The 13,107-nt window shown below is 40.6% G+C and overlaps 1 long non-coding RNA gene across 1 annotated transcript; it reads right to left on the bottom strand.

Annotated features, from left to right (window-relative positions):
• Window positions 1–600: 600 nt before the first annotated feature.
• LOC116443150 lies at window positions 601–7,614 on the bottom strand. The gene is made up of 2 exons (XR_004239751.1): window positions 7,304–7,614; window positions 601–1,451 (listed from the first exon to the last, which is right to left on the bottom strand). It is a non-coding gene; the product is annotated as an uncharacterized LOC116443150 (long non-coding RNA).
• Window positions 7,615–13,107: the final 5,493 nt, after the last annotated feature.

Raw genomic sequence — 13,107 nt, 5'->3', positions numbered from 1 at the left:
TAAAAATAAGTGCATGAGGTCATGCTACAGAGGTGTTTAACTTGAATCTGAAAATGTGAAGCATCCAGTACCATGCACTGATACTCTTCCCTTAGTGTGTAACAACCCAAGGCTGTCACTGCTGCCTACTGCTAGTTGTCTCCTTCCTTTTCCTTTTCCTTTTCCTTTTCCTTTTCCTTTTCCTTTTCCCTTTGAGGTCTCTTGCAAGTCTTATACTTAGCATATCTCTGCCTGAACAATGACTGCAAGAAATGTAAGCAGTTACTCCTGATCTGTTCAGCAACTCTGTAATAACTTCTCTGCTGCAGGACTGACTGTCAACAATTTTTCCGATCACATAAAACTCAGTGTTTTTTTACTGAGACCACCTATTCATTCAAAGAAAATAGTATGTGTATGAATGGAGAAAACAGTGTAAATATCACGGGATGAAGTCTAGACAATTCTAACAAGAAAGAACGTCAAATCGTTTTTATTAAGATGTGGTCTTCTAGGTGATATAGTGACTCTCAACATCCACTAAAATCTGATATGCAGCAAACATCAAGAAAAGGTTCCTAAATGATAGACTACAGGGAAAAAAACAGACAGGATATCAAATCCTGAAAGAGAAGTGATTTGTGTTTATTCATTACAAAGGTTTTTTGACAAAAGTCTCTTTCATATATCAAAACTAATATCAATTTGCCCTGACTTCCTCTATCTCAATAAATAACTGGAAATGCTGCAATTCCTCAGCTGCATTTAAAACATTTGATAAGCAACCTTTTTCATATACTGATATACAATTTATATGTCTGAAATGTGTCTTTAACACAAGTCAGAAGTGAAGGGATCAAATAAATCTCTGGTATAATTATAAGGCTTCCAAGTGAGCTAAAGTAAGATGAATTTCACTCGAGGCTTTATATTTAGCCTGGAAACAACCAGCCTGGGCATCTTGAATGAGACAGACCCAGCACACGTGCAAACGCTACAGCTGCCACCGTGATGCAGATGCTAATAATTCAGCGGCTTTGTACCCTGTGATTATGCATGTGCTGTCTAGTGGTTCAGATTAAAGAGTTAAACAAAGTGCTTCTCCCTCCCCTCTTGGCGGAAGATAATTCAAACCCATCTGATATTCACAGACAGTTGGACAGCAGCTGAGGTTTCATTAGGAATCCCACGTATGGCCAGAAGCAACATACACCTCGGTGTTTCCGGGAGCCACAGGCAGCCAGAACAGATGGTAGAAATCATCATCCCCAGACAGTCATCAGGGGAACCTCAGGCCACATGCTTGAATTTTTCTCAATGAAGCGCATAGAAGGCAGGCATTCGATCCATGTGACGGCAGCTGCCGGGTCCTGGGGGAGCAGGAGGCAGCGGAGTGGAGGAAGGCTCTTGCAGGTTATTAACAGGTCACGCTGTGACATTAGCAGTCCGGAAATATCGCCTCTCCCAGCGGGCTAAAACAAAAGCAAGGGAGAGGTTCCTCGTAATTCAAACACAGTTCAGTGCTTACAGATTACAGCACATAATCTGCTTGGCAACAGCACAGCGCACAGAGACACTCTGCTATCTGACTTCCCCCTTTCTTCTAGCCACTTCCACTAGAAGGAATCCTTGATGCAGCAAATGTCCTATGCAAATCTCGAGGGAGGAAGAGCACAACTTCCCTGCAATTTTCAGAATGAAACCCGGAGGCAAGGCTGATGGTGACAGCTCAACTCCCTCATTCAGATGTCCCTAACCTTTTTGTTCCATTTGTGACATACTGTATGCAGCATTGCTCATTGATCATCACTGCCTGTCTGAATCACCCAGCCCCTTCTGTGAGCAGTGAGACTTGCTACAACTGTCTGCCTCATTAGAGGGAAAATTTCCTTGGTGACATTTTGGAGGAAACAAGACATTTGGAGGAATAGTCTTAAAATACTGCATTTGACAAAGTGGATGATTTTAAAAATAATTACCCCAGCCCTACAATAGCCTACCCCTTCAGTCTCACCACAGCTCTCCTGTGCATAGCCAGCCATGCACGCCAGTCTGCAAATGGAAGGTCTCCAAACCCCAAGCCTGTTTTAAACCTTTGTGCTCAGCCAAGCACTCCAGAATTACATCCTGGAGAGCACACTAATATAAATATACATATGTTGTGGGCTTGTGTGTACAGAAATAAATGGGTGAGGATGTTTGCGTGCGCGCATTTGTAAATACAAATAAAAGTACTTCATTCCCAGAAGCTACTTCCTTTTTGATTGCTTACGCATTATAAGTATAAACTGGAGTTTATCAGGATCTGAAGTGGACAGATTTTGCAATTAAATATGCTTTAAGATTTTTGTTATGCCAAGTAGAGTTTTTTACCAGTCACCTTTCTCTGTTGAAAAACTTAGTTATCTACCTTCTTTGCAGGACTCTAATTTTGGGGAGTTCCATTGTTTCCTGCCTTGTAGAGTAGGCAGCCCCCACATACAGTTCTGGTCTTTTTTTTTTTTGTACTGTGCTGGATCCTGCATTTCCCACTCTCTTCCTTGCCTATTCAATCCTGGTAGCCCCTAGGCAGATAGATCTCAGCTGATGTTTCTCAGCTTCTCCAATAAAATTCAGTCCTCACTGGACTGTTGGTTAGAATAACAAATCCTAAGTCCTGTCCTAAGGATCCTTTGCATTCTTTGTGTTGTACAGGGAAACCATGAGTGTGGACTGTGCAGTGTCTGATACACTGGAGCTTTCCAGTAGCCATTGCATATGACCTTCACCGTTACCTGACCAAGCAGCAGAAACCTGGATTTCCCATGCAAACACTGACCATTAGTCCAGGACTTCTGGAAGTCAGGAAGACTGGCTAGGAAGTGAGAGAACTGAAGCTGTACTTGATACTGCAAACTGATTACAGCATTCTGCAGCCTATTAAACCCCTTTGGAAGCATTTACTCATGCCTGCAATATGGGGTGAAAACCTGGAATTACTTTACCACTCTGTTAGGGTTTCATTAGCCCAAATGAGCAAGGCTGTGGATCTGGCCATGCTGTCAGTCCTGAGAAGTGAAATACAGTGTGTTCAGCAGTCACGTGAATTCAGCAGATATCCTGGAAAGTCCCTCCTGTGCTGCAGCATCTTCTAGGCATGGGCAGTGTCCCAGTATATTTTCTGGTAGTGACTGGAGGCAATGGAAAAAACAAACCTGTGCAACATCAAGCTGGGCAGCCCTACACTGAGCTGGTGCCTAAGTCACGCCTGAGTGATTCCAGGCAGGATCCTGCGTCACAGTGCAGTGGCAGCATGGCGTCCCTGGCCATTCAGCAAAAGGCAAGGTTTGTGGGGAGAGGTAAATTCTTTTATAGAGGAACTGTCAGAAGTGGAAAAAGTGAGCAATGTTAATGCTCACAGGATGCTCTTCAAGCCTGAAGCCAAAGCAGGAACTTCATGAGTGGGAACAATTAGCTGTTAACAGTGATTCCTAATTTTCACAACCACTAAGGTTTGTGAGACTAGAAATGATGATCCATTACATCCTCGTGCCAAAATCTCACACTTGACATCATTTCAAAACATCTTATTGTCTGTTTGTATGTAAAATACCTCAGCTCTCAGAGACTTGAGCTTTTGCTTCCTTGTCATACTTTATGTACAATTTTCCCACTGGCACTTTTTTAGAAGAGTATGTGGTGGTAACAGTAAGAACACTTATCATGACAGTATATTAATAGAAAGGCAAGGGAGAGGTGGGGGGGGGTGTTTCTGGGGCTGCAAGAAGAAGTATGCAAATTTCAATCATCATAAAACATTGTTCTTTTTTTCAAAGGCAATTCTATTAAGTACAGCATTGCCCACCAGTTGGAGGAAGTGATTGTGCTGCTCTGCTCTGCACTGGTGCAACCTCACCTTGAGTTCTGTGTGCAGTTTTCAGCACCACAATATAAGAAAGACATTAAGCTATTACAGATTGTCCAAATGAGGACCATGAGGGACAGTGAAGAACCTGGAGGGGAAGCCTTAAGAGGAGTGGCCGAGGAAACTTGGTTTGCTCATCCCAGAGGAGAGCAAACTGAGTGGAGACCTCATTGTGGTCTTCAACATCCTCATGAGGGGAAATGGAGGGGCAAATACTGATCTCTTCACTCTCGGCATCAGTGACAGGACTTGAGGAAATGACCTGAAGCTGGGTCAGGGAGGGTTTAGGTTGGATATCAGGAAAACGTTTTTCACCCAGAGGCTGGTTGGGCACTGAACAGGTTCCCAAGGGAAGTCGTCACAGTACCAAGCCTGACAGAGTTCAGGAAGCATTTGGACAATGTTCTCAGGCACATGGTGTGACTCTTGTGCTGTCTTGTGCAGGGCCAGGAGTTGGACTCGATGATCTTGATGGGTCCCTTCCAACTCACCATATTCTATGATTCTAATTTTTTTTCCCTTAACAAGGAAATTACTTTTATCCTAGCAAGAATTATCTACAGTGTTACATCTAGACATGGTCTTCTTTATTAAAGAACATTTTTGTATAAGCCACTTTCAAAAAGGAGCTTTTTATGTTCCATCAACTAATGAGAGTTAATGTCAGTGTGAAGAATAGGATTTTAAAAGAAATAGGTTAATGATGTGGGATGAAATTAGCACTTGTGAAAGAAGTCAAGCTGACAGTTCCCCATGAACTCCTTATTCAACAACAGATGAATGCAGACCTGCTGGGAGTAAGGATCTGATGGAGTTGCTGTGTCTGACCCTTCTCCTGCCCTTTAGTGCCATTCCGTGCTGCATGTGCTCTCTAGACCAAAGTCTCCAGTGACCATCTCGCACTGCATTCCCCTTGTCCAGCTCCATCAATTTTGCAGCAGCATCTGCTCTGGCCCAGGTAAACCCAGAGATTTTCTATGCTGTCCCACAAACACAGCAATTAGCCAGTCACTTCAGATGTGGCAAGTCAAATCTGATAGCCTGTCCGACAGTAAACCAGCACTAAAGGTCTCAGAGGTGCGTGCAAAACTAACAGATACACAACACCAAACATTTAGGCATGTTTCGAACAATCCTGACACAAAGAGTATGTTTATATTTATCTCTAAATTTGCATTGACCATGTTCCCTGAAAGCCCTTTTTTTAATAAGCTAGAGTGCCTACAGTAATACTGGCCTTTCCCAAATTAATCTTGTTTAAAGTTGTCAATGAGATGAAATTTCACGGGTTTGGGGGGGGTTTTTTTGGCTGTATCTCTATACCAGTTATAAACTTGCTGCCTTCAGTGTTACTGTTCTGGTACTCCTGTGAAGAGGAAAGGAGTCAGAAAACTGACTTAAGGTCATTCAGTCATTGACATTGAATTTTTATTCTATCGCCATATATCCATTACCCTCCTAAAATATTTCTACTTTTACATGGGAAACCATTAAAGGGAATCCTCATTTTATGAAAGGATTTCCAGAGTCATAAATACTTTGTGTTGTTCCTTTTTAAGATCTGAAGTTTTGCTTTAGAAACAGGGAAAAAAAGCAATTACTCTTTTCAAGGGAAAATTGCACCACTGAGTTTTACAAGGCATGCAGCTATGACTATTTTCATTCTCTGATTCAAGCTGACAGCTCAGTTACTTGTCCACTCATTTCCTGCAGGTGATAGGGGCAATATTGGTCAACAATATATCAGTCGGAATTGATGTATCCATGGGAATCAAAAAGGCTGTCCAGCAAATTTTACTGTATGCCTCAGCCTCTCAAACATGACAGCACACCATGTCTTTCCTACTACTATAAGCCAAAAGTCCATGTTTTGTTCTGAGAAGAGCTCACACAAAATCAATAAGAGCAACGGTAAAAATCTTAGCTTTGTAAATAATACCCACATGAGGTTCTGAGCCACACAAAATGGTAAGAAAAATTGTAGTAACAAGGCTGAGATGCTGAATCGCAGCAGAAGTATGTTGTCACACACCATATATTAAGGTAATAGCCTGTGCCAGTCCTGTGGCATTAGCACAATATGAACATCCTGAAGCAGAGTCACAATCAGCACATTCCCCTTGGCTCGCTGTGGAGTGTAAGGACAGGGCTTCACCAAAAATGTATGGGCTCATTTGCAGACAAAGCAGGGAGGATATTGCAACTTCTGGCAAGGCAATGAAATATGCAAGGCTGAGAAGGAGCAAATTAGACCACGGCAGAGAAAGCAACTATCTCAGAGCAAGCTTATGCTATTTTCCTACTCTGGCACAGTAGCACAAAAAATCCTCGGAGTGTCAGAAAGAAGCAGGCTGAGAAAGGTGATGGGAGGATACCAGAGATGCAGCATTAATTCAGTGTGATCAGTCACTCAATCCCTGAGTTACTGATTGCCAAACATAACCCTGCACTTTCAGAGAATACAAGCACACAGAAAGATTTAAGAAAAGCAAAGGTACATTAAAAGCATGCATGAGAAAGCCAAATACTGAGAAAATAATAAGGACCAAGAATGACAAACAGAAAGGGAAGAACAGAAATAAAGGCAAATATGCACAGAACAAGCAATGGACAGAGAGATAGGTAAAGACCTAAGCAAAAGTAGTGATTAAAAGAAAGGTTATCCCACAAATATTTCTGTAGATTTTTTTAGCCTCCGAAGAGGGAATTCATTTATAACAATGATCTTGCCAGAATGGAAATGAAAACCTTCTTTCACTAACAGCTATATAAAATTTATAGCTGTAAATCATAGACTACTCTTTTTATATTGTTGTCTTTCACAGCTGCTACAAAAAAAAATCTGAAAATTTAAATGACAAAGCTTCAAAATTTATCAAACAAATTAAAAAAAGCTGAAAGGATACTTTTTTTTAGTGAACTTTAAAATGGTGGCAACAGTGAAAATTCTATATAACCGTGCTTTGTTATCACTATATCAACTGTGCCAGCTTTTCACATATGCAAATACTTGTGCATTACTGATTGCCTGATGTGAAAGCAGGAGTAAAACTCAGTCCTTTGAAGTCTTCTCTCAGTTTAGGATTATAGGGTTACAGTAATGATTTAGTACAGCAGGATTTCCTTTCATAAAAGGGTGCCATTTGCACCAATGCTTCTTGTTGCCATTGAAATGAATTTCAGATAGCATAACCCAAATGTCAAGAAAAACAGTTTCTGTATTTTTCTAACATAGTGTCAACCTGAAATATTAACAGTGTCTGAAGAAAAATTGTGTTGCACTTCTGAAGGAACTCCCACACATAGCTGTAAATATTTTCTGACATGAAAAAATGGCCGTCTGAATCGGCCCAGCAAACTTCTAAGTCAGAACTCAAATTAATATCTCAAAAAATACACTTGACAATAAAAAATACTTACAGTTGTTTTGTTGGCTTCTTTAAAAAGTGTAACAAAGCCTCAGGTAACTAGCTGTCCCATTGCACAGCTGGATTTGACAGGAGATTACTTTTCAGGAGGAGTGTTAGGTAATTAAAGATCTCTTTCAAAATTTCCCTGTGATTATTTTTATGGACTTAGAAAGCCATAAATAGGACCCCTGATTCTCCACCTCTTCACTCAGTGTTCACAGCAGACTTTAGCTTCAGTAGAAGTGGAAAAGACTCCCCTGAAACAAATGAGGACACATGCCACTTGTCAAAGGACTGCATTAGGTAAATCTTTACAGACAAACATTGGGACACTTGATGAGTTCTAGCAAACAAGAAAGTACCAAAAAGTACTACATGTCTTTTTCTAATAACTAAGCTACATGTCTTTTTCTAATAACTAACCTACCATAAATTATAGAACTACTTCAAAATAAAAGCAAGCAAGCTGCCCCTCTTCTTCCCAACAATAAAGTCTTTGAGACAATGAACTATAATCAAATCCTCTTTACGTGTCATATTGCGGATTTTAATTAACTGAGCATAGAATCACTTCCTACTACACAACATCTTGTGCTACTGATTCTCCTGTCAAAACCATGGACTGTGATACACCAGGCTCATGACAGTTGCTCTGAGTGTGCTCTGGTGCAAAGTGGAATGTCTCAGAAAAAAACAAATTACATACTTAATTTTTTTTTCTCTGAATTTGAAAGAACTCCACTGCAGCAACAAAACTAGCTCCCAGCTGGAGCCAAAATACACCTTTATCCTCAAACATCAGTCTTCCACCAGCCTGAATGACATATAGTAAGGTAAGGAACATCAATTCAATGAGGTTGAAGTGAAACAAAGGTGAAGTTAATCTCCAGGAGAGGTGATTAAGAAAGAAATATCCTAAGTTCTTGCAGAGAGCAGAGGAACTCCAGAGGAACTCCAGAGGAACTCCAGGAGCTACCACTGGCACCTTCCTTCCTTCCTTCCTTCCTTCCTTCCTTCCTTCCTTCCTTCCTTCCTTGATGTAGACCAAAAATTCTAATTAGCATATGCTGTACAGCAAGTGTTCTAACAAAATCATAGGCATCTGAATAAAAGCTTAAAGGCCTTGGATTATCTTTTAACACCAGAACAGAAGACTTTAATCAGGTCTGCTATGTCTGGCACATACTGAGAGTTAATTAGGTTTAGCAGTAGTAATCATAATAGAAATGCTTGGGTTTGTGGGGTCTGGTTTTTTTTCTGTTTTACATCAGTAGCAAGACATGAGGAGAATTCAGCTTATTCTTTCAAGGTGATTTCTGTGCTACCTTGGGGCTCTGAGGATTTGTCTTCCTCTGGTGTATTCTGGTGGCTAAATTCCAGACTGTGTTACTGTCCCTGGCTCTGCCTTCCAGATAATTACTTAAATGCATGGCTGTATCAAATCTGGAACATGCCACCAGGTTAAAACTGAAACACAAGACATGTTCTGCTGTAAATTAACATGCAAAGCACCCATTTTGCTTCAGGGAAAGCAAATATTTAATAAGTGGCACCTAAGAAAGGACATGCCTGACTAAGTCTCTCCAACGTGACTTCTTAGTTAACCCAAAAAACCTTCTGTTCTGAGAAGCATGTTTTGTGTTTCTTTATTTATTGCCAGTTGATACAAAACCCAGTCCCAGAGACTTAAATATCCTTGGCTTGAGTAAGGGTTGTAGAACTCTTCCCTTAGGTTGCATGTTGTTGTCCTGAAAAATCATTAAAGCTAATCTGAGGTATTAACTTAGCTTCTTCACATTTCCAGTAAACTAGTTTGCAATGTATTATAGGAAGCATTTCAGCTCAAGCCAAATAACTTCATTTTCTTTCTGTTATTATCCTTTTGTACTGTAGAGTCACGACTTACTAACTTCCCTGTGAAAAATTTATTTATGCTTCAGCAGAGTAGCATCAAAAGCAACCAGCCAAACAAAAACAACAAAAAAAAGCATAGAGGCCAGAAAAAAAGAATGCAGGGGGGTTGAGCAGAAGGAGCTAAGCTACTTCCACACTAAGAACTGGCCTCCCAGAAGAGACATTGAGTCCTTGCATGATTAGACCAATGAAAGTGATTTCTCTTTGGAATGAATTTATGACCCACTTTCAAATCCCTGAAGAAAACAGGGATTTAAAATGAGAAAGCTGAAAAGCCACAACAGCAGCAATGCAAACGTCTGCTCTTTTTCTCAGTTTTATAATAGTGTCATGGCCCTGATGTTAAAAAAATGCCTAACAGCGTGTCAGCGACATGCTGGAGGCAATGAAAGTTATCAATCAGTAATATGAAGGGGATTTAAGCATCTTAATAGAGGGCAAAATTCAATTGATTAATGGTTAGAGAAGTACTCACTGACGTGGAGGTTTCAAGGAATTACAATCTGATTAAAATTCCATTTTAGAAATGAAGGGATATAGGATGCTAATCAGTCTAAAGCACAGATTATTAGTGCCAGCTATTTGAAACAGCTGGGACTATTGTGATAAAAACAAAACGTGACTCAATTTTTGTGAGAGGGGGATCATTTATTTGTTTTGAGAACTGGAGCACATCAGAGTAAACAACACCCAGCACCAAGCTTGCTGATCTCTGGCTGCTATTTTACACCTGAAAACCTAGTTGTCTTATGGTCACCTTCAGTTAGAAAGGGAAAATCTGGATCTCTTCATTCATCTACAACACAATAAGGTTCTGTACGTTCACGGAGCCACCTCATGAGGCTCCAGAGTCTTCTGCATAACACTTCAGACTAGAGTGCTTCAGGAACAAATGTGGATTTAAAGACCCTGCCAGCAAAACAGGAGTCTGTAAGAATGTTTCTTTTAGAGATGCTATAGTAAAATAAAATTAGTGTCTATAGTCCTAAAGTATTTCCTTTTTTTTCCCTCATTATTTTGGGATGAACATCTATTTGGTCTAGGAATTCAAAAACTCAAAGAAACCTTTAGGTAAAAGTAGCCAAGTTCTGCCTCATTGCACTTCTGTCCCCACAAAGTGGTAATTTCATGGGATTGCTTGAGAAAGAAAGATTTAAGGCAGTATTTCTCATCAGTTCCTAAATTAAGCAAGCCATTACTGCACTGCAGGATTTATATCATGGTTTTAGTGGCTTCAAACTTGAGCTCTTCCAAACCACACTTGTACTGTTTCTGGAATGCACTGTCTTGTGCTTTGTGTGTTTTCTTTCAGCAGTGCTATTGACAGCATTGGTTTGCTCTGGCATGGCTTCTAGTTATGAGTACAAAGAGCTGTGACATTTCAAAAGATATGTAAGGTCATACTCCTTTCACTGGAGCCAAACATCTGTTATCAGTTGAAGTAGTGAGCACTGATCTTAATTTGGAGTTACTCTGGCAAATTAAGTCAGTTTCTAAAGATTTATCAAGACAACATTTAAGTAAGGAGATTTGGTCTGGGTAAGAAACAAAAGAGAATATGTGAATAATTCCTAATTGCCATGTATCTGATTCCAGAGAAGAATGGTATTAGGCCCTGGGGAAAAAAAAATTATTTCTAAACTATTTCTAAGTACATACCTATAGCATTAAATTAGACAAAAATATTTATCACTTATGGTTTTTAACATGTTTAAAAAACAAGCACTTCCCTGAGCTTCATGAATATAAGTTCATTTGTCGGAGATATTGATAAAAAGAAACGATAAAAAACCCAAAGAAAAAAACAAAACAAAACAAGACAAAAAGCCAAATTAGTCTTCATCCAGGAAAGACCTCTAGCATTCAGACCTCTATGGCCTAATTTAGGCAATTTTTCACTTCTGGAGCTGACCTCATACTATGAAGCAGAAAATACCTGGGGCAAAATGAACATCTGGTAGACTTGAAAAGATTGAATTTTCCTCATAGGCTTGTTGTTTTCCTGCCTAAAATAAAGAATGTGGATAACATTCTAAATAGAGCTAACAAATCATTGGGAGGTCAGCAGCTCTTCAGATGTGCCTAGTTTTGCAGCTTACTTTTCCAGGTAAGGAACAGTCCTTTTATGTAAGAGACAACTTGCATTCACCTTAATGCCACTGGAGAGCTTCTTAATGGAAACTACTCCCGACTTACATCCCTCTCTCTGTCACCCACTGACAGGGGCATGTTCCTGACCTGAAAGGCCCCCTGGAAGGAAAAGTACACGGTAGAGGTGTTTCAGCAGTTAGGGTGAAAGTTGGGGCTTAGCAGACATTATTCAATGACACTAGATGGCAGAGCAGCTGTTTTGAACTAGTTAAAATGGCATCTTCCTGAGAGCTTTGCTGTTACTTTGTTTTATGACATCACAGTTTGAAACTGTGTTGACTTAGCTGGCTTTTGATGTCAATGAGTTTCTTTGCTGAAAACTGAAGTCAAAAGAATAAAAGGATCAAAATAAATTTTATAATCTAGTCTATGCGTGACAAAAGATTAAGAAAGGGGAACAGAAAGGACAGTCCGTCAGCCATTTGGCCACATCAGTTGAATCTCTGTTCCTTTGACAAAGGAGGATATAAAAGTCTGGAGAGAAGTTGTTGAATTGTGGAACGAGAAGATTTTGGGCAATACTCTGAAAGAAATGTTCAGAGCTTTGATGTCAAAAGTTTGGGATTAGAAAAGAAGAGTGCTGGCTCTGGGCTGCGAGAAATAGAGAATGAGTCCTCCTGCTTCCAGAGCCTGACTGGGGCGTGGCCCCCTGAGCTCAATGGGACCCTCATCTCAGAGCTACTCGCATGCACTGCTGGGGACATTTCACTGGCAGCACCTTCCCACCACCAGAACTGTCAGCAGTTTTCGCCTTGTAGTTATCACTGTGCAAGATAACTGCTCCTCACACAAGTCCAAATCGAGCCTAAGGCACTTGCTCACCAAAGCCTTTGGAAAGGTGGACATGCTGTGGCTGTCTGAACCCTCCATATCCCAGAGAAGCACAACATGTGCTAACAAGACCAATTGCTCACCCAGCATTGCTTCACCTGTCAACATAGAAGTTTTACAAGTGTCCTTGTGGGGATGAAATTGTTATTAACCCTCGATGAATTTCCAGGAACACCCACGCTTCCTCTAAAATAATAAAATTACTCTGAACATATGAAAAACAAAATTATAGAAAGCAATAAAACCTTTCCTGCTACACCACTTTTCACTCAAGTGTCTGCTTATAACTTATAAAGAAGGAAATATACTATATCCTTGCTGCCATCAGACACAAGGCAGAAGCATTTACAAGTATAAATTTCAGAATTGCACCTTTTTGTCACAGAAGAGATAGAGATAAAATGTGAGCAAGACAGTACCATGAGATAAGGGTTGTTGGGGCCTTCCTTCTGATGTTTTTGGGTCAGCTGGAGCATGAGTCAGAATGCAAAGAAGAGCGCAGTTTGCAGAAGACAATTGCTGCCCTTTGACTCTTGTGTGTAATAAGGGCCATCACCCTTTCCCCTATCAAGTGCTGTTTCCAGCAGAGGATCACTGAACCACAAAATGGTTTGGGTTGGAACCAACCTATTTCCAACATCCCTGCCACGGGCAGGGATGCCTTTCACTAGACCAGGTCGCTCAGGGCCCTGGCCTTGAACACTTTAGGGATGGGGCATCTCCAGCTTCTCTGGGCAATCTGTTCCAGTGTCTCATTGCTCTCTGAGTAAAAAAAAAAATTTCCTAACATCTAATCTAAATCTCTTCCATGTTAGTTTAAATATCCATGTAAGAAGTCGCTCCCCCTCTTTTTCGTAAGCCTCCTTGAAGTACTGGCAGGGTGCAGTGAGGTGTCCCTGGAGATGTAGGATGTACCCT

This window comes from Corvus moneduloides, chromosome 4 (assembly GCF_009650955.1).
Source record: "Corvus moneduloides isolate bCorMon1 chromosome 4, bCorMon1.pri, whole genome shotgun sequence".
Lineage (NCBI taxonomy): Eukaryota > Metazoa > Chordata > Aves > Passeriformes > Corvidae > Corvus > Corvus moneduloides.
This window is presented reverse-complemented; position numbering and strand designations above follow the sequence as displayed.